We start from the raw sequence: 22,602 nt of genomic DNA on the forward strand, positions 1-22,602 counted from the left end.
AAATAAAAAGAAATAGGTGAAAATGATTTTGTTTATATAATTTACAGAACACAACAAATGCAAAACACCATCATACCATTATGTAACAGAAAAATTACACTTTTTTCATTCTGTTTTAAAAATCCCAAGTATAATTTACAATAACATCTTAATTCAAGCTGGCCACATTTCAAGTTTTCAGTAGCCACAGTTGGCTAGTGGCTGCCATACTGGACAACACAGTGTACAATTAACAGCAGCAAGGTGGGTAGTGAGGATATCTGGGGAGAACCTGTCCTTTCTATTGATGCATAAACCGTTTCTCATAAGGAAAGAATCAATAAAGAGAAAACAAGGTTGATATGAAAAAACATCTCTATAGAGGGTGTTCTGAGATCAGCTTTAGACAATTGACTCTGAAATATTCTCCCAAAATACATTAGGTGAAAAAGAGCAAGTTGCAGAACAGCATAAGCTCTCTGTAACCATTTTGTTCAAATAAGAAAGGGGGGGGGGAGAATTCTGTGTCTTGTAAATGCAAAAAGGTACACAAACAAACAAAACAAGCCAAAACAAACACCCCTGGAGGATGACAAGAAATCGATATAGTTGTCCCCAGTGGGGGAAAATGGGTCCTGAGCAGATGGGGACAGGGAAGGAGGTATTTCCTGATCATCATTTATATTTTTTATGTATGAACCATGTTAGTTTACTATGATTAAAAATTAAGTAAATGCTTTTAAAAACCTTAATTAATATTGTATGAAGATTTGCAGAAGATGACCTGGGAATTCAGGACTTCCACTTTTGGAGTCCACAGGGTCATGAAGAGCTGCAGCCTCCAGCCAGCTGGACCTGAACTCCCCCCACATACAGTCCTGCCACCGCCATGGCTCATCTCCCTCAAGGAAACACTCAGAGATCATCTCCTGATCAACCCCTGCTGCCCTGCTCCCCACCGCACCTTACACTGCTATCCTATGGTCCATGCTATTGCAGTTTCACAATTATATAATACCTCTCCTTAAAAATATTTCCAAGGAAAAGAATTGGTACTTATCAGTGAATTTAATTTCTTTCAAATTTAATGAGATAGTGATTCTTGTCCCATTAAAAAACTGAAGCCAAGAGTGATTAAGTAATTACCCCAAGGTCACCGGCTCTCGATCCATAGAATTGAATTTGAACTCGTATAACTTCAATTCTGCATCCCATGCTCTCCTCTGCACAAGACTCCCCCCTTATGAGACTGGAAGCACACTAATCCTTGTTTTACAAACACCCTCTAGTATCTGGCAAACACACTTGTTACCTGTGTTGTCTGCATGGACACTGAGTGGATATTTAAGCTGTATTTCAGCATTTAAGTAGAGGACTATCTTGGGCATTATTTGACGATCTTTTGTGATGATTTTAATGGTCTCAACATTCGCTGCCAAAGTTAACTTCTTTCCTGCAAATCCCATCTTGGGATCCTGAAGCAGAGAGATAGATCACCAACTCTAAGAATGCTCTTAAAACAAAACCACTCTCTCCGCCCCTGAACACCAAGAGATAGAGCCTAAGAAACATTTAACTTTTACTCTTTATTAAAATCCTTGCTGGAGAGGTTGCTTTGATGAGTGCTACTGTCTACAGTAGAACAATGTGCCTTGCAAAAGTATCTTAACTGCACACCCAGCAATTATGTTCCAATCCTAAGCTTGCCTTAAGAAACCACAGTGAAGTCTGTTTCTTTTCCTTCCATTAAGGGAATTCAAGTGTACAAAATTGCAGGGAACTTTCCCACTTTTTGTTTTACTCCCACTTTGACACTTTACACAACGGATTACACATTCTAAATACCATGTCTATAAATAGCTGCACCAATCTCATTCTCCACAATAGGACATACACATACCTCTGAATTGCACTAAAACATTTAGACTCTACTCCAACCAAAATACCAATTTTCATCCTGATCTCTGTTAGTCTACATCATTCTTTGAAAATCCTAGTGCACGTCCAATGACTGGCCAAAGTCTCAATCACAGTCCATTTCACAGCACTTAGTTCCTAATTGAAATTTCACAGTACAATACTTGAGACACAAACTCCAAATTTCAATGCCATTTAAGCAAATGTGTTTTCCTAGCCATTTAACTGTATGTGATTCCCTCTTAGTGATATGCTTCTTATGATTTGCTATTAGTTGTAATTAAGTCCTTTAGTATCTATTTGAGGATATTCTGGAATGTCCTGTTTCTCTGTGAATAAGTTTAACCCAGTTGTTTAGTTAATAGTCTTAGCGATTGTGTGCCTTTGGGAGGAAACAGAATATTATCTCTCTCAGAGCAGGCATAGTTGGTTCTTGGCCCTCCCAATCCCAGGCTTTTCCAAACTGTTAGCTCAGGTTGGTTTCCTTATTTGTTCTCTCAGGCCTGATCCTAAGATCCTAACACAAGACTGTGTAGAAACTTGATACAGCAGACAGAACACACTCACAAGCAACATTTAAAGAACAATTAATTTCCACAGGATAAGTTGCAACAAAAAGGTTTTCCTTTTCCCTTACAGAAACAGATGGATTAAAAATATGTATTTTATTATAGACATTTTCAAATAAACAAAAAGATAGGATAGTATAAAGAATCCCCCAAGTACCAATGCCCCAGCTTTGACAATTAGCGATATTTTGCTAATCTTGTTCCACCCATCAAACTCTCACTTTTGTATGTGTGTTTGATTCTGTGCTGGACTGTCTGCTGTGGTGGTTTGAAGCTGTATGTACCCCACAAAAACATGTTCTTAAATCTAATAAATTACTACCTTTGTGGACCCATTGTAAGTAGGGCATTTGATGAGGTTACTTCAGTTGAGGTGCGAGTCACCTCAATCACGTTGGGTCTTAATCCTGTTACTGGAGTCCTTTATAAATTTATAAATGGAATGAATACAGAGAGATGAGAGAGGGAGAGAAAGAGAGAGAGCGAGAGAGAAATCTATGGAAGAAGAAGCCTAAAGCTACTAAACTGGAAGAGAAGGGAGAGATCAGCAGACACTACCATGTGCCTTGCCCCATGTGACAGAGGAGCCAAGGATTGTTGACAGCCAGTCTTTGGGAAGAAAGCAACAATGCCTTGATGATGTCTTGATTTGGATATTTTCTCAGCCTCATAACTGTAAGCTAATAAATTCCCATTGTTAAGCCAAAGCATTTCATGGTATCTGCTTTAAGCAGCCTAGGAAACTAAATCACTTGCAAAAGAATTTTAAAGCAAACCTTAGACATATCACTTCACCCCATAAACACTTAATTCAATATGTGTCTCTAACTGATAATGACACTTTCACTATGTCCACTGTGACATAATTACACCTACCAGAATTAACAGTCTTTGTTTAACATCATGTAATAGCCACCCCAAAGTCTCTATTATCCTGAGTCTCCCACCCCCTTTCTTCCTGGCCATAGATCCGTGGGAGAACATCATGAGTCATTTGGCATCTGGAATACACCACACACACACACACACACACACACACAAACACACACACACACACACACTGCCCTGTTCTGATTCTGAGAGACGGCTTTCTCCTCGAGTCACATAAGTTGTTTGTCTATCTCCAATATTTCCTATAAATTGGTCATAGATGAGGCAGCTTTCTTCTTGCAGGTAGTTTGTTAAAATAAATAGAGGTCCAGAATCATTGAATCCGAGACTTAAATGCCACCCACTTCATCTGCCATCTGATATCTGAATCTTCTGTTCCCAGGCAGCTTGCCTGGGGCAGGAATTGTCTGTCACCCCTTAGATTGGCAGTGAGCCTGGGTTCCCTGAAGCAGAGTTGAGAAACAGGCTGGGGAAAGGAATGGCGATTTCAAAGGGCCCTGCTGAATTCCAGAACAAATCCAACTCACCTTCTACGGCATAATATTGAAAAGCATTGGTGAAGAGGTAGGAGCAAGGAATAGAGGCATGGGATTGAAAATAAAACCCTCAAACAGAGTAAGCACATATAAATGGAAGTCTAAAACCTGGACAGAACCCTTAAAGGGTTTATCTGTGGCCACAGGTAACTCTTCTAATTTTCCCATTGAAGTATGAGTCAGGTTGGAATCACTGAGTAGACAAGGCATCCACTACCACTTTGCAATTAAATCCGTCCTTTAACATTAGGAAATTATATTGAGTCTTATGTATACGCTTCAGGATCCCTAATTTGTATCACTCTGTCTCCCTCACAGGACAGACTTTCTCCACGATCTCCTCTGACAGGGTGCAGGGCTGCACGTAGGGGATTCACCAATGGAGCAGCTTTCGGGAACCTTAGTTTCCCAGGGTGCTGTGACAAATACCACACGGTGGGTTGACAAAAGCAAGGAGAATTTAACGGCTCATGGTTTCAGAGATCAGAAGTCCAAATCAAGACATTGACTAGCAGCCTTGCTTCCTCTGGGGTCAGCAGGATTCCAGCTGGCCAGCAGTAATTGGGTTCCTTGGTTTTTATCCTTGTCTCATATCACATGGTGACATCTTCTTTCTCTTTTGGGTTCTGTTGACTTTCAGCTTTCAGTTCCTCCCTGTGGCTTTCTCTCCCTTTGTCTGAATTTCTTCTGCTTCTGAAGGACTCCAGTTATCTGGATGAAAGCAAACCTTTGTCCAGTTGTGCCACATCTCAACTAAAGCAATATCTTCAAGTGGTCCTATTTATAATGGGTCCATACCCACAGGAAGGTGGATCAAGATTAAGAACACGTCTAAAATGGGGTATATAATTCAACCTACCAGGAATCTTTAGCACTTAGCATCTGACCTGTCCTTCAAATACCCTGTCCTTATAGTTAGCTTCTTTGTCAAGCTTCTAGAGCCCCGTTTTTGTTTGTTTGTTTGACACCTGCTAAGGGACAGTTGTCCCTCCCCCATCTTTGCCTTTGGTTCACTTTTGTTTGTTCCTGTTTCCTCCTGGCTAGTGCATAACTGCAGTCTACTGAAGCAGAACCTGTTTGCTTGTTTGTTTTCCAAATTCCGCCATATCATGAACATGTGGGTGCTTAATGTAGATGTCTCTCTACATAAAATGTAAAGCAGGATGGAGTGGAAGGCTGAGGTGTGGAGCTCTCTGATGGAGCTCTGTGGGCTGAGCTTGGAGCACTTGGTACAGTCATCCAACCCACGTCAGCAAACAGCCCCATCATGCTCCCCACCACCTCTGTTCTCCACTTGTCTACAAGGATATCATGTAAAATGCTCAGGTGAAGCTCATTCACTCAGTGGCCATAGGATTTTAAGTCCAGCCAACTTATTTAAAAATAATGTAAGTTCCTGGGATGCAGTATAATAATACTCCAGTTTCTTTAAGTGCCTCCCTATTTCCTTCCTTATTGTCCATCAGAATTAAAATGAGGATTATTTCTCCTCTGTATTAGTTTTCCAGGGCTGCTATGACAAATATCACGTACTTCTTTGTTTAAACAAAAGAAATTATTTTCTTACTCTTTGGAGGAATCTGCAAATCAAGGAATCTGCAGGCCATGCTTTCTCCCAGATCCTGTACCATGCTGGTGCTGGCTTGCTGGTAGTCCTTAGGGTCATTGGCTTGAAGATGAATTTTAGCCTCTGTCGCCTGGTAATCTCTCTCGCCTACTCTGGATTCTCCTAATTAACTGCATCTGAATTTCCTCTGTTTATAAGAATCCCAGCCTTATTGGATTAAGTCCCACCCTCATTCAATTTGGCCTCACTTTAATTAACAACATCTTCAAAGATCCTATTTATGATGGGCTCATACCCACAGGAGTGCAGATTAAGATTAAGAACATCTGTCAGCTTTTGCTTCACATATTATGGGGCTCTCTTGTTAGGGGCTGTTGTATTTGGGCTCTAATAACTTTTTTGTCTTGAAGTCTATTCTATCTGTTATTGCCATAGTCTCTCCAGTTTTCCTGCCATTGCTCTTTGCATGCTATATCTTTTTCCACCCTTTTACTTTCAACTTATTTCTATCTTTGAACCTAATGTGTGCCTCCTGTAGACAGCATGCAGTTCTAGCTCATTTTTTTTCCTAGTCCAGGCTCACAATATATCTGGTACTTGATTGGATTATTTATTCTATTCACATTTAATATTATTTTTGAAATATTAGATTTACATTTGTCATTTAACTTTTTGTTTCTACATGCCTTTCATGTCTTTTCTATTCCTCTGTTACTGCTTACTTTTGCATTTATATTTTTGATAGCATAACATTTCAATTCCTTTAATGACTTTTCTCACTATATATTTTTTGGTTATATTCTTAGTGGTTTCTCCAAGCTTCCAATATAATGACAACTTACTTCAGAATTATATTAATTCCATGGAGATATAGAAAGGTTAACCTTTATAGCACTAGTCCCTCTTCCTCTTCTCTGTGCTTTTATTTTTATACATCCTGCATTTATATAAGTTACAAACCCAACAATACATTGCTGTAATTATTAATTTATATAATTTTATGTCTATTAAAAAAATTAAGAAACAGAGAATAAGTATATATAGAGAGAGTTTGATATATTAGCCTTTTTATTTCCCATTTCTGGTTCTCTTTATTTGCTCCTGTGAATTCCGATCACCATCTAGTGTCATTCCTTAGTCCAGTAGAATGCTTCTCCACCTGCCACCCATCTCCTTTGTCCTGTTAATGTTAAATATATTATATTACCATATATTATAGGCTTACCAATACAAACATATATATGCACATATATTTAAGAGAAGAACAAGACAGACATATGCATCTATACTGTGATGTATTATTATATAATTACTTTTATTAGTGTTATTTTTATTTCATGTGGATTCAAATCTCCAAAATATGGTTTTATTTGCTCTTGACCTGAAAAACTACCTTTAGTATTTCTTATAAGTTGAGGTTGGTAGCAACAATAGTCTCTATCTTTTTTTAAATCTGGGAATGTCTTTATTTCACCTTCATTTTTAAAATTTAGTTTTGTTGGACATAAGATTCTTGATTGATTGATTTTTTTCCTTCAGCACTTTGAATATATCATCTCACTGCCTTCTGGCCTCCATTGTTTCTTATGAGAAGTTAATGGTCACTCTTATTGAGTTTCTCTTGTATATTGCAAATCATTCTCTTGCTGCTCTCAAGATTTCAGCATTTTTACTATGATGTCTCTGGATGTGGATCTCTTGGGTTTATCCTACTTGGAATTCATGGTTTTTCATCTCAGTGTTTTTCATAATAAAGGTTTTAGCACGTTTTTTTATTTTTCAGCCATTATTATTTCAAATAATATTTATACTCCTTTCTGTTTTTTCTCTCCTTCTGGTACTTCCCTTATTTGTATGTTGGTGCATTAAAAGTGCCCTGAATTTATCTGAGGCTCTGTGCATTTTTCTTCATTTTATTTTCTCCCCATTCTTTGGATTGCATAATTTCTCTTGATCTGTCTTCTAGTTCACTTTTGTTTTTTTCTGCCTATTGAGAAATCTGCAGTTGAGCCCCTGTGCCAGTTTGGATATATTATGCCTCCCCAAAAGAGCCATGATCTTTTAACCCAATATTGTTGGGTAGAAATTTTTGATTGAGTGTTTCCATGGAGATGTGACTCAATCAACTGTGTGTGAGGCTTTGATTAATTTATATCCATGGAGATATGAAACCTGCCCATTCAGGGTGGGTCTTAATTAAATCACTGGAGTCCTATAAGAGAGTTCACAGACAGAAGGTGCTTAGAGCAGCTGAGAGAGACTTCTGGACAGACGCTTGCTGATGCTTTGAGATGCTGGCCCAGAGTTTGCTCCAGAGAAGCTAAGAGAAGACAAAACACCCCAAGAGAAGCTGAGAGAGACTTTTGGAGAGATGCTTGGGAGCTGACAGAGATGTTCAGAGATTCTTGGAGTTGTGGACAGAAGGATGTTTGGAGATGCTAAGCTAAGATCACACAGGAGCTGAGAGAGGAACTGAAACACAACCCAAGACCAGCAGATGCCAGTCACGTGCCTTCCCAGCTGACAGAGGTGTTCCGAACACCATTGGCCATGTTCAGTGAAGGTATACTCTTGTTGATGCCTTAGTTTGGACAATTTTATGACAGAACTGTAAATGTGTAACCTAATAAACCCCCTTTATAAAAGTCAATCCATTTCTGGTATTTTGCATAATGGAAGTACTGGCAAACTGGAACAGCCCCTCTAGTGAATTTTTCATTTCATTTATCATACTTTTCAACTCCAGAATTTCCATTAGGTACTTTTTAATTATGTCTCTCTATTTATTAATATTTTCTTTTTGGTTAGACTTTGTCATAACTTACTTTGCTTCTTAAGCATAGTTTCTGCTAGTTCTTTGAACATATTTCTGTTGCTTGCTTTGTTTCCTGTATATGGATCTTACTACCAGCCTCTTTGCATGTATCATATTTTTTTATTGAAAATTGGACATTTTAGATAATGTATTGCATCAATTCTGGATGTTGACTCTCCCTCCTTCCCAGGGCATCTTTGTGGTGGTAATTGTTGTTATTGTTGGGTTATTTATTTGCTTTTTGACTTGGTTACACTATCTTAGTGAGATCTATCCCCACACACAGCCACATCGCATGTGAAGCTTCCAAAGCTCTACCTTAGAGGGTGCAGCCTTGGATGACAGTGGTTTCAGCAGGACTCTGTTTGGCTGTCTCTTTCCCTAATCCCTCATTTAGTATTACACCCCGCCTGCTAGGCTATTAACAACTGACTGTTCTATTGTTCTCAATAAAGCCCTGGGGCATGTATTGCTCAGCAGTTTTATACAATTAAATTTGGGAAGTGGCAGGTTTCAAGGCCAATCTTCGAAGTTTATTCTGGTCCCAGGAGTACTCTTCTTAGCTGTCTCTTTTCCTGGTTGTCTCTGGTGAACTAGTTGGCTTCTGCTTCTGCTTGTTAATTAAACTTAATTAAGAGGAGCTGTTGTTTTTGAGAGCACCCTTAGGCTTAAACTTCCCCACCCTCTGTTTTAAAACAATCCAGTTCTTTAGGGAGAGCTTTGGAGCTCTCTGTTCTTATGGACTGCCTCTCTCCCTGGGAAAACTCTCTGAGCCACTGCTGTGGGTTCTCAGCTGGATGGTAGCCTCTGTTTTTCTTGGTTTGCATCTCCTAGAGTAGATCATCTGCCCAACAATTGAGCTTGGCTAAGGTCATCAGAGGCCCAGTATTCCCAGCCTGTCATGCCTGGGGTAGAGCCTCCATCCCATAGATAGGAGCTAGGTGGAGAAGGGAGCCCCTGACCTCTTGACTGCACATCATTAATTCAGCCTCTTCATCTTGGATTGGGAAAGGATGAGAATTTCTAGTAGCCTGCCCCTTCTGAGAAATGGTAAGCCTTGATTGGGAGTTGAGGGGAGAGGGGTCATCCTATTGAGATGGTTAATTTAATGTGTCAACTTGGCTAGTTTATGGTATCCAATCATTTGTTCAAGCAAGCACTGTCCTGAATGTTACTATAAATATATTTCATGGATGGATTTGCATCTATAGTCAGTTAATTGTATCTATGTCAGAATTGCATTTACAATCAACAAAGGAGAATGCTCTCAGCAATGAGGGGAGACTTCTCATCCAATTAGTCGGAAATTGAAAAAGCCAGAACTGAAGATTTCAGAAACCAGAAAGAAGAATTTCTGCCTCTCAGCTGGCTTTATCAGTGAGTTCAACTTCAACTTCTTTGGAGTGTCCAACTTGTGGCCTGCCCTGTGAAATTTGGACTTACCAATTCCCAAAGTTGCATGAGCCATTTCACACATACACATATATAAATAATGTTTCTGGAGAACCCTGACAAGTAAATCCCTAAGAGTGAAGCTTCCATCAAGCTGAACTGGGGCAGGGAGAGAAGGAGGGAATAGGTTGAGGTTCAAATTCAACAGACTCTTGCTGCTCTTACTGAGTTTTATTTATTTTCTTGGATTAATGTTTCTTCATTTGCTGTATGCCCTTAAGAAAATTTCCAGAGACTTTAATTTTTTTCATAGTTTTTGCCACCTTTGCTTGTTTCATTGGGCAGTGAGTCTGCAGAGCTCCTCACACTACCAGAGTGGAACGCTTATGTTTTTAGGGTATAGCTCTTGTTTGGTTTTACACACACACACACACACACACACACACACACACACACATATGCTTTTATCTTTACAAATTCAAAGATGCATTTAGTTAAAAACATATAATGTATTCAGTATCTGGTATATGTCAGGCTATGCTTTATATGCATTAACTTGTCCTCCTACCTGTGATGTGGCTATTTTTGTCCCTATTGTACAGATGGCAAAATAAATTCAAATAAGCAATTAATGTGCATAAATAAATAATAAACTATTTTTTTGGAAGTTTGAGGGGAAAGAAAATGCCTAGTCCAGGGCTTATACTAAAAGCTTTCCCTTTATTTACCCAGAGAGCCCCCCACCCCGAGCTGCCCCTACCTGCTTCCCACCATGCAATTTGAATTCTTATTATTTAATGCCTGTTTAGTGTGATGTCTGCCATTGGTCTATGCAGAGAGATTATATAAGAAACAACCCAGTATTTCCCATGAGAAGGAACTTTATTTCATTTTAATGGCCTCCCTAAGAAGACCCAAGAACAATTTTCCTCTGATCTCAGTATTAAAATAGTTGTGTTTTGTTTTTTTGTTTTGTTTTTTTGTCCAAATGAATTTTGCAACTGCTCATGTTTCCTTTTTTACACAGACTGCTAGAAAGCTTAGCCATTGGGCAGGTCTTTACATTACACAGTATATGTTTGCTATCTTTACTTCCAGTTTAATTTTATTTTTCTCTTTTTATTTTCATTTTGCCTCATCTTTATTATTTCTTTGAAAGTGATTTTACCTTTTGCTACTGTTTGTATCTGGCTAAGAAGACTACATTCTTTTCTAGGATGAGGATAAGGGAGAGAGAGATAAAGATTATCAAACTTTCTGAAAGCCACTGTACAACTCCCAGAAGCACCATTTGTACTGTAGTCTGTGTGAAGACAGACCCTGGATTTGGGCAGTGAACACCCCATGCACCCACACATGGAATCACAACCCATAAAGAATGTCTTTACAACCCGTAAAAAGGAGAGAATCTCTAGTCTGGTGATGAAGTTCTAGACATGGTGACAGGCTGGCACTTTCCCTAAGCAGACGTGTGCGTGTGCATGCTGGAGGTGAGGAAAGTGGTGCTGAATACAAAATCCAACCTTGGAGATCTCTAGGGGTCTTTCCAGTGTTTGCGTGGAAGCAGCTGCCTTCTCAGTCTCCATGAGAAACCGGCTCTGTCAGAATAATCTAAGCAGCACTATTGGCCTCCTTTTCATTGCCCACACATTCAATTAATAGACTATCCTCTACTTTCCCACTTTTTATGATTTACCTTAGAACACAAAGTGAAGCCATAATAAGTTTTATCGCGGTCAGGCTGAGAATGCTAAACCACCACCACCAGCCTCAGTCAGCATTCTCCACAGAAACAGAGCCAACAGGATGTGCGCGTGTGTGTTAAGAGATTTATTTTTAGGAATTGGCTCACACATTTGTGGATGCAGCAAGCCCGAAATTCGTAGGGAAGGCCAGCAGGCTAGAAGTTCTGGTAAGAGTTGATGATGACTTGAGTCCAAAATGCATAGAGGGCACTGGCAGGATGGAAAACCAGAGGAGCCTATGTTGTAGTCTTGAGACAGAATTTCCTCTTCTTCTGAAAACCTCTGTTTTTTGTGCTTAAGGCCTCCAACTGATTAGATGAACACTGCCCACATTATTGAGGGTAATCTCTTTTACTTAAAGTCATTTGATTGCAGATGCTAATCACATCTACAAAATACATTCTTAGCAGAATCCATGTCAGTGTTTGACCAGACAACTAGATAGCATAACCTTGTCAAGTTGGCACATAAAATTAGCCACCACATTGCATCTGCCTCCAGGATCACAGCTATCAGCATCAACTCAGCTGTGGCAACCTGTCTGTGGGTTTCCAGTGATCATGTCTCCTGTGCACCAGACTTGGGAAGAAACTGGAAGGTCAGGATAGCAGGGTACAGGGCAGCAGGGCTCAGTCCATCAAAGAATCCCACTTGTCATAATGGAGGCCCATTTGTTCCATCTCCACACTAATAGTACTGGAGTTGGGGAACCCCAGATGTGAGTGTCTCTTGCATTTGGCCAGCTGCTATACCACTGGATGACAGTCAGCCTTGGGGAGGACCTCACAGGCCAGGGGCAGCTTTGTTCTCTCTGTGTACCTTTATCTCACATCTCTCCTTCTCCTGGCTCATCTGTGGGTTTTGTAGTATGTTGAAGTGGGCACCATTGCAGCTGAGTCTGACTCATTGAGCTGACCCAATGAGTGGATACCTGAAACTATCAAACTACAACCCAGAACCCATGAATCTTGAAGACAATTGTATAAAAATGTGGCTTATGAGGGGGGACAGTGGGATTGGGGGGGGGGGGCATAGGGATCACACTCCCATTTGTCTAGTTTGTGGATGGATGAGTGGAAAGGTTGGGGAAGGAAACAAACAAACAAACAGACAAGGGCGCCCAATGTTCTTTTTTACTTTAGTTGCTCCTTTTCACTTTAATTATTGTTCTGGTTATTTTTGTGAGTGTGGTAATGAGGGTGTCGGGGATTGATTTTGGTAATGAATGTACAGCTACGTAATGGTACTGTGAACAATCAAATGTACGATTTGTTTTGTATGACTGCGTGGTATGTGAATATATCTCAATAAAATGAATAATAATAATAAAAAAATTCTAGCAGCCTCAGTGGTCAGGCCTAGTTAGATCCCTGTCTATCCTACCTCCACCACATTTTCAACCCCAGTATTCTTTAAAACCCACCTTTACTTTTGCAGCCTGACTCCAGGAAGAAGTGGGGATCTGTTTGAAAACTAAATAAACTAAATGTGATGGGTAATGAGGGGTGAATATGCAGGAAACATTCTTGTTCTTCAAAAACTTTTGCTTCCCCACTCATAATTCAACCACTGTCCACTCCCTATAGGAAGCAAGGCTCAACACTTCAGAGACCCTTGTACCCTGCAACCTTTCCTAGCACTGCTTATTAGTCCCAGGAGCTTGGTTTTTTTGTTTTGTTTGTTGTTTTTTGTTTTTTTGATAATTTGAGATTTTCTTCATAGACAAATATATCATCTAGAGACAAAGACAACTTTATTTCCTTCTTCCCTCTCTGTATACTGTTTACTACTTTTTCTTGTCTTATTGCATTAACGATGACTTCCAATAAATAGTGGCTAGGGGTGGAGAGAAGGGACATCCTTGCCTTGTTCCCAGTCTCAGGAGGAAATCATCTAGTTTCTCACCACTGAGTATAACATTAGCTGAGGGTTTGCAATATACATTTACAACTAGTGTAAGTCCACTTTCATAAGAGAATATTTCTAGTCCCTCCTTCCCATCTTTTATAACATCATTGCCATTCATTTCAAATACCTATTTTCTATAGTCATGAAATATATTGTTGCTATTAGATCAGTTAATAAGAAACATAAAAGATTTAATTTTATCCTCATTTATACCTTCTCTAACTTTCTTCCTTTTTTTATGTAGGTCTGAGTTTCTGACCTATATCATTTCATTTTCTTTCTCTATAAAAAACTTCTTCTTATATTTCTTGCAAGGCAGACCTCGTGAAAAATTCCATCAGCATTTGTTATCTGATAAGTTTTTTATTTCTTCACTTTTGAAAGATAATTGCACTCAATAAAGAATTCTAAGTTAGTGGAATTTTTTTTTCTACACTAAATTTTTCACTCCATGCTTATTGCTTGCGTGATTTCGGATGAGAAGTCCAATGTAATTCTTACCTTTGTTCCTATATAGATAAGGTGTTTTCTTTCTTTGGCTTCTTTCAAGATTTTCTCTTTGCATCTTGTTTTCTGCAGTTTGAATAAGATATGCTTTAGTGTAGTTTTTGGGTAATTATCTTGCTTGGTAATGTATGAGCTTCCTGATTTTGTGTCTGTCATTATTTTGGAAAATTGTCAGACATTATTACTTCAAATAATTTTTCTACTCCTCTCTCCATTTCCTCTTCTTCTGGTATTCTCACTGCACATATGTCACACCTTTTGCAATTGTCCACAGTTCTTGGATATTCTGTTCCATTTTTTTCATTCCTTTTGCCATTTGCATTTCAGTTCGGGAAATATTTATTGACATATCTTCAAGATCATTGATTCTTTCCTCAGCTACATCCAGGCTACTGAAGAGCCCACCAATGGCATGCTTCATTTCTATTACATATTTTTGATATTCATCATTTCCTTTTGATTCTTTCTTGGAGTTTCTGTCTGCATGCATTACCTAATGGTTCATGCATGTTGTCTACTTTTTTGTATTAAACCCCTTAGTATATTAATCAAAGTTATTTTAAATGTCCTGTCTGATAATTCTAAAATTCTGTCACATCACATTGCTTTGTCTCTTCACATTGTGTTTTAACTTGCCTTTTCGAATGCTGTGTAATTTTCTGTTGAAAGCCAAACATGGTGTATTTGGTATTGGAAATGAGGCAATCAGGCTTTTCAGTATGAGGTTTTATGTTAATTTGACTTGGAGCTGCTCTGTGTTTTATGTTGGCCACAGCTGTGGGCACCACTTTCAGCTGTAATCTGTTATACCTGAGCCCAGGTAACATGTAGTAAGTGTTAAGTCAGAATCCTTCAGGAATCCACACAATGCAGTGAGTCAAAGTTTAAGTATAAAGTTTAAGATTTATTAGAGGAAGAAAGCAGTTGGGAGCCAGCAGAAAAGAAGAAAAAAGATAACGGCTCCCATTCTCTATCTGAGAGCAGGATTTTTTAACAAAAAAAGGAACCCAAGTTGGGAAGGGTGTCTGCTGTGGTGTTCTGTCCCTCGATTGGGTAAGCGCTTATCTAGTTTTGGGCTGATGGGTTGCTAGAATTCTGAGACAATATTCTTTTTAAGAAAGCAGCTGCATTATCTAACTAGGGAGAGCAGGCCTTTTTTGTTGTTCATCTTATGGACACATCTAACCTTGCCTTACATGCCTTTGAGGTGCCACTGTGGCTGGAACAGCCTTGAACAGCCTTGGACAGCCTCATTCTTTAGTTTATGGGGCACCTGTTTTCTATGAGATAAGCTGTGGGGCCCCTGGGTTAGAAACTCCTTCTACATGTTCGTTTCTTCTTCTGGGATCTAACAGTAAGGCTTTGGGCAGGGGGAAGTGTTCTACAATCTTATGATTAAATCTCAGGTTTTTAGTGGGCCTGAGTTCCTGAACTTTAGAAGAATTTCCTAGCCTTTCCCCCTCCCCTTACATGAGACAGGAAGGCCAGAGGGACTGGAGTTGTCCAATTGTCCCCCTCCGGTCAGATAAGGCCCTGACAAAGCTGATTTCTTGGCCTTCGTAATGGAGAGGCTCTGCCCACATCTCAAATTGGGAACTCTTCCCCTCCCCCTGCCCAAAGCACGAGGGGATTTTTCTCTAATCTTCACCATGATAAGCTGGTTGGACTCCTGGAGGTAAAACTCACAAAAGTATGGGGAGCCCAAGAGCGGTCCCCAGGATGTCTTAACTCTCAAGCTAGTCCACACTCAGCAATTTGTCAATTACCATTTAAGTGTTCTTTCCAGTTACCTGCTGCAACAGCTTCATATCCTGATAAACTGATCTCATTTGTGATTCTTTGTATTCTCCTGTGAAAACTGGTGACTCCCTGTGACCTCAATTCTCTAATGGATCTAAAAAAAATGTATCAATTTTCAGTTTACTCAGCATTTTTATTGTTTTGAGGGCAGAAGTGACACCTTCTGAGCTCTTTACATGTTGGACTTGAAATTGGAAGTCCATAAATGATTTTTAAACATAACTGATTTATAAAACATAAACCAGGGTGGCAGGAAAACACCTTGTCAAACTGAAGTCTTAGTCAATGAGGAGCATTAGGCCCTGCCACCCTCTTTCTTGGGCATGTGATGATTGTACCAGGTGCTCTGGTTTTCCAATGTTTTAGGACAAGATCCAGAATTTAGGTGGCATTTACAGAGTGACCAGGAAATTCCTAAGGCTGACATAATAGACTTGCCTCATGGTAACTGTTCTAGTTTGCTAATGCTGTAGAATGCAAAATACCAGAAACGGATTGGCTTTTATAAAAGGGGGTTTAGTTGGTTACACAGTTACAGTCTTAAGGTCATAAAGTGTACAAGGTAACACATCAGCAATCGGGTACCTTCACTGGAGGATGGCCAATGGTGTCCAGAAAACCTCTTTTAGCTGGGAAGACACATGGCTGGCACCTGCTCTGGAGTTCTGGTTTCAAAATGGCTTTCTCCCAGGACATTCCTCTCTAGGCTGTTGTTCCTCAAAAATGTCACTCTCAGTTGTTCATGGTGCGTTTACCCTCTCTTAGCTTCTCCAGAGCAAAAGTCTGCTTTCAAAAGCCATCTCCAAAATGTCTCTGTAAGCTGCAGCTCCTCTCTCAGCTCCCGTGCTTTCTTCAAAGTGTCCTCTTGGCTGTAGCAAGCTCGCTCCTTCTGTCTGAGCTTATATAGTGCTCCAGTGAACTAATCAAGGCCCATGCTGAATGGGAGAGGCCATACCTCCATGGAAATTATCCAGTCAGAGTCACCACCCATGGTTGATTGGGGCACATTTCCATGGAAAGAACCTAATCCAAACGTTCCAACTTAATCCCCACTAATATGTCTGCCCCCACAAGATTGCATCAAAGAACACGGCTTTTTCTGGGGAATATAATATATACAAACCAGTATAGTAACCACATAAGGTAGCCCCTCACCCCCCACTAGCTGGTCTCCCTGGAGCCTGGGAGGCTCACAGCAGCTGCCCTCACTAGCAGACCTTACCAAAGTCAGCTCCTTCCTCCCGGATATGACGAATGATGGCAACAGAGATGGGGATCATTTCCTCAGTTGCCTTCCTAACAATACCAAATGTTGAAAACAAGAAATCCATCCCTTCTTGCTAAGCCTTTGAACCCACAAACACACTTATCTAAAATTTCTTTGGCTGTCATCAGAGTTCATCTCTGCTGTTGCCCTTGGGAAACATTTGTATTATAGAATTTAGTGGAAAATGCATCTCTCTAACTGACTCATGCATACAGGACATGACTATTGTAGGCATTTATAATTTGAGAGAAATCCGTTTCTTCCTCAGGGAGAGAATTCAAGTAATTAAAAAAATATAATTATTAATGTAAGAATAATGGAACAGTGATCCTGTGATTTCCTAACAGCATTAAAATGTCTTTAACCACAAAAGATTTGTAGGAAGGAAGTTAATTGTCAACCTAAGATAGAAACTAATTTAGAATACAATTAATTTTGCTACTCTTGAAAAGCAATGCATTTTACATTGTGGCAAATGGTTGCACCTAATTACTATCTGAGGAAAACTTGTAAATTGATTATTTGTCTTTTATTTAGTATAGTTTGTGTGATTGCTTGAACTCTTATTTAAGGGAAGGTCTAAGTTTCAATTTTAAATAATTGCTAAGGGGAAAAGAGAAAGATACAATTTTGTCCTGAAATGGCGGGCAGCCTGAGACATGCCCTAGTACAGTAACCTTGCATAACACTAATTGATAGGCAGGGTTTATCTTTATGCCTCCTCGCTTTCTCTACCCCTTCTACAAGGACATGCTTTCCTTCTATCTGCTGTACTTCTATCGCTTATGTCCACTGCTCACAACACTCTTCCCGAACAACAAAAGAACAGGAGAAAATGAATAATGGAAGTCTTGCTTATTTTGCACCATGCCTATGACAAATGTTCTCCTATTATTATTGCATTAATTTCAAACCAATCTTATAAGATGGAAACCATTATTATTTCTTTTTGACATATGAGGAAACTGAGGCACAGAAAGGTTAAGAACTTGGCCAAGATCACCCAAGCTAGTAACCATTAGAGTCAGAATTCAAAGCAGGTCTCCTAGCCTCAGAAGAGGTTTTAATGTTCAAATTATCCTGGATCCCAATGTGCTGGTCCCATTTTCCAATCTCACCCAGCCACACCAGTGCAGTATTCTGTGCCAGTCAATGGCCAAATGCTTCCACTGGGTGCACAGTTCCCATCTACCACGGATGGTTCCAGAAGGATGGGTTTGGGGAGCCCATTGGTTTTCCACTGGTCATCCCTAATCATGCTCACTCAAGGCCCGTTGGGCACAGGTCTAGCCATGACACCAAAGTGAAAATATGTGGAAACAAAATAAAGTACAGAACAACTACTACCAACATCTAGAAATGCAACCATTATAGAGGAAAAAGTTTATCTTTCATCCAGTGTCAACATTTATATGAATCAATGAGGAAAATATTCCAATATCAAAAAGTTAGCATTGTGGCAATTTTGGAGTTCACATTGCACTTGGGGTCCTGGCAAATGGTCTTCCTGTCTCCCATAGCCATCTCCTCCCCGTGGTGCCTCACACTGGCCCCACCTTCAGATTATATCCTTGACTCTCACTCTTAATTAACAGACTGCATAAATTGATTGCATTAACAGCTCAATTCTTCACCCTTGTTTGTACTCACACACTTTGTCATGTGGCTTGCAGGTCTTCTCACTAAAGAAGCAACATTTATTGCTCATCCCTTGAATCTGAGCTAGCCTTGAGAATGGTTTAACCAACAGAATACAGTAGAACTGATGATGTGCCAATTTTGAGCTTACACTTCAAGAATCCTTGCATGTTTCCCCTTAATCTCTTGGGCCAATATCACTACCATGGAAACATGCTCAGCCTGCCCTGATAGAGAATGAGAGTCATGTTAAATGAGCTGAGTCATCTCATTATTCTAGCCTAAATCAAACCATAGCTAGACAACTCTGACGTGTGAGTGAGTCCACCTAAGATTAGCAAAACCTCTCAATTAACACAAATCTGCCCTGAGACACAAGAGCTATAACCACGTAGTACATATTGAGATTTTTGTTGTTTTTTATTATGCAGCATTATTGTGGCAACATGGATTTTTAATGCAACTTTATTGAGATATATTGACACACCATTCAACCCATCCAAAGTGTACAATCACCGGCTAACCGTAACATCACATAGTTGTGCATACATTCTCATGCTCAATTTTAGTACATTTTCATTACTCCAAAAAAGAAATAAAAAGAAAAATTGAAAACCCAAATCTCCCCATGTCTCTTATCCCCCCTATTATTGATCCATAGCATTGGTGTAGTACATTTGCTACTGCTGATGAGAGAATATTAAAATATTACTGTTAACTGTAGTCCATAGTTTGCAATGGGTACATGTTTTCCCATTTACCCCACTATTATTAACTCCTTGCAATAGTGTCATAATTTGCTCTACTTCATGAAAGAACTTTTTAATATTTGTGTAGTTAATCACGGACATTATCTACCACAAGACTCACTGTGTTATACGTTCCTATGTTTTAACCTCCAACTTTCCATCTAGTGACAAACATGACTCTAAACTTCCCCCTTTCTGGCAATATGTTTTGAAGGAGATTTCTTGGCTTTAGTATAAAGAAACAAGATCTTAAATATCACATCCTTTAATAAGAGAATGGGCCATTTAAAGTTAAAGAAATTTTGAGTTGATCAATCCTAAATAAAGAACTATGCTTCCTCCTCGGCCACCCCTACCTTTGCATTTTATTTTGATTTTGAGTTAAAAAACAAAACAACAAAATCTCTGAAATCTGTAGCTGAAAACACAGGCAAATCTAACTTTCTATCAAGTATCTAAGAGTAGCTCCCTAATGAAAACTGACATTAAATTTAGAAACCTAAAACAAATTATGTTGCATAACAGAACTGGTATCCAATAGTCCTGAAAGATTTTCAAATCTTAATGAAGCTGGGTTTTCCTAATTGGAACAAAAATCTGAAACTAAGCAATTTCATGTTTTTTTTCTCAGATCACATGACTTTTCTTTCTCTTTCTCTGTGTTTGGATAAGTTGATCCATTGGTTACTGCTTTAGAGGTCAAAAACTAAACAAGCCACTATTCCCCTGTTCCTTTGTTTGAAATAAGGGATTCACATTTTTGCATATCATCAACTAATGCTATTAGTGATAAGCTCAATTACTTTGGTAAATTGACTCTGCTGAGCTCAACAGCAAATAGCCTGAACCACATCTCCCACATCATGGATTGCTATAGTTTGTGATGGTATAAAGCATCTGCAAAAGGTTGCATTGTTGTGGATGGCATTGCGGAGATTTCAACGTTTCTATTTTTAGGGCCTGTTTTAGTTTCTTGGCTGCTCAGGCAAATACTATGTAATGTGTTGGCTTAAACAGTGGAAATTTCATGGCTTATGGTTTTAAGACTTACAAGTCCAAATCAAGTCCAAACCAATGCTTCATCAAGCCAATGCTTTCTTCCAAAAGACTGGGGTTCAGCAGCTGGCTTCTAGCAATCCCTAGTCCTTAGCTTTTCTGGCACATGGCAATGCACATAGCAGCCTCTCGGGCCGCTCCCTTCTCTTCAAGTTTCCATTGACACTCAGCCTTTGGCTTTTCCCTCTGTTGCTTTCTCTCTGTCTAAATTTCTCTCTGCTTGTAAAGGACTCCAGCAATGGGATGAAGACCCCTCCTGATTCAGTTGGGCCACACCTTAGCTGAAGTAACCTCATCACAAGGTTCTCCTCACAGTAGGCTCACACCCACAGAAATGGATAAAGTTTAAGGCCATGTTTTTCTGGGGTACATATAGCTCCAAACCACAATAAGGTTCAACAGGAATTCAGGGATCCATGATTGGAAAAAGCAATTAAAAATAAGTTTAATTAATTAATAGGTCAATAAATATTCAGGAGTTTTGCACATCTGAAAAAAGAGGCCTTTTAGATGAACTTAATCCTTATTTTACTTCCCCTGCTTTGTTTACTTGCTGACCTGTAGCTTTCATATGCAACCACTCTAACAACCCCTGAAGTCTGGTTGCAGCCCGCGTCGTAACCCCTTAGCATGCATGCACATCTTCCCACAGGGATACACTTCAATATGAAAGCTTGGTGCTCCTATTGGAAACTTCATCACCTCTGAGTCTCACACAGTGCCTGGAATGTTAATAGGGATCAAAAGAAAACACAATAAAATCATAATCTGACAAGTGCAGAAGGCAGGCAGGCAGGCAGGAAGTTGCCCCTCTAGAGCTAAAATTCCCTGAGGGCAGGGAAAATCTTTTATTTATTTGTTTCTTTCTCCTCGTGGTACTTTGACATAGGAGGCACTCAAAAATACTGACTAACTGAACTTCTGGATTCAGTTACAGTCCAGTGTGGTAGATGGTGTTTGTAAGCCCTATCACATATTTTTTTTTACATGAGTTTGCCTATAACAGATGCTCAAGAAATGCTTGTTGAATAAGTAAGTGGAATGGGGGAAGGGAAAAAGGAAAAGAGGGAGGGAAGAAAGAGAGAGAGAAGGAGACACTGCTCATCATCCGTCATGAAAGAGATTGAATCCTCAAACTTGAGACCTTTCAGGCAGATTACATTTCAGTTTAATGTTTAGATGTTTAAAATCCAGGTCATTGTGCTCAGCTTCTCTTTCAAACTTTTACTGACCTGTGACTCTCATCACAAGCAGAGAGAGAGGGTGGGGGAGAGTAAAGAGAGAGAGACATTTTTTTAAATAAAAATGTTTAAAAAGAGAATGAAATAAAATTTAAAAAACAGAATATCATCGATTCCACCCTGGTTCTTAATAGCTTTTCTGTCTGTTTTCACTCTTTCAAAGATACCCTAATCTATTTTTTTCTTAAAATGCTACCTTTGTATTTTGCTTTGTGGGGTGTCTGGGTGTCTACACTGCTCCAAGTCACTTCTGACCACTGGGTAGAAGATCTTGGGGCTCCCAGAGATGGTCCTGTTGGAGTGGAAGCTGTATTCCAGCCCTGAAGAGAGAGGCAGCCTGGGTGAAGACCAAAAACCCCACCCTCTCTCTCTCTCTCTCTCTCTCTCTCTCTCTCACACACACACACACACAAACACACACACACACTGGAGTTTTGTCACAGCAGGTGACATCTCTGACCTCTAAGCTCACGTGCCGGCAGGTTGCTCAGCGACAGGATGAACGGCGGCTGCACATGTCACCATTTGGCTGTGCCCCCATACATGCGACGCCTTTTATTCAAGATGTTCATATCCACCTCCCCATTTTTGGAGAGGTGAAAAATGTAGGGAAGCAGGTAGGTGAGCCTGTTTTCTTAAGAACCTAACTTTCATGCATGTAGGATTCCATGACAGATGTCCAAGGCAGGACAGACTCAACCGGAAGGACCCTCAGTAGAGAGCAAAGAGGGGCTCCTCCCATCCAGCACTGTCCCCTCAGCTACCAAAGCCACTCTCCTGTTCTCCCCTCCCTCCCCACTCACAGCCAGAGTGTAAAGAAAAGCTTCTCAGAGATGCTCCTGGTTGAAGGAGCCCTTCTCCCTTACTCGGGCATTCTTTTCGGTGCCTGGTATTCCTTCCACCCCTGTGTTAATGTTTCATCCTCCTCGACTTCTAAACCATTGAGCATGTGATGTTCTACTGTAACACTACATTTGGCAGGAGGTATGAGCAAAACCTCAGCCCATAGTTACAAAAAGAAAAAA

The sequence above is a fragment of the Choloepus didactylus genome, chromosome 4 (assembly GCF_015220235.1).
Source record: "Choloepus didactylus isolate mChoDid1 chromosome 4, mChoDid1.pri, whole genome shotgun sequence".
Lineage (NCBI taxonomy): Eukaryota > Metazoa > Chordata > Mammalia > Pilosa > Megalonychidae > Choloepus > Choloepus didactylus.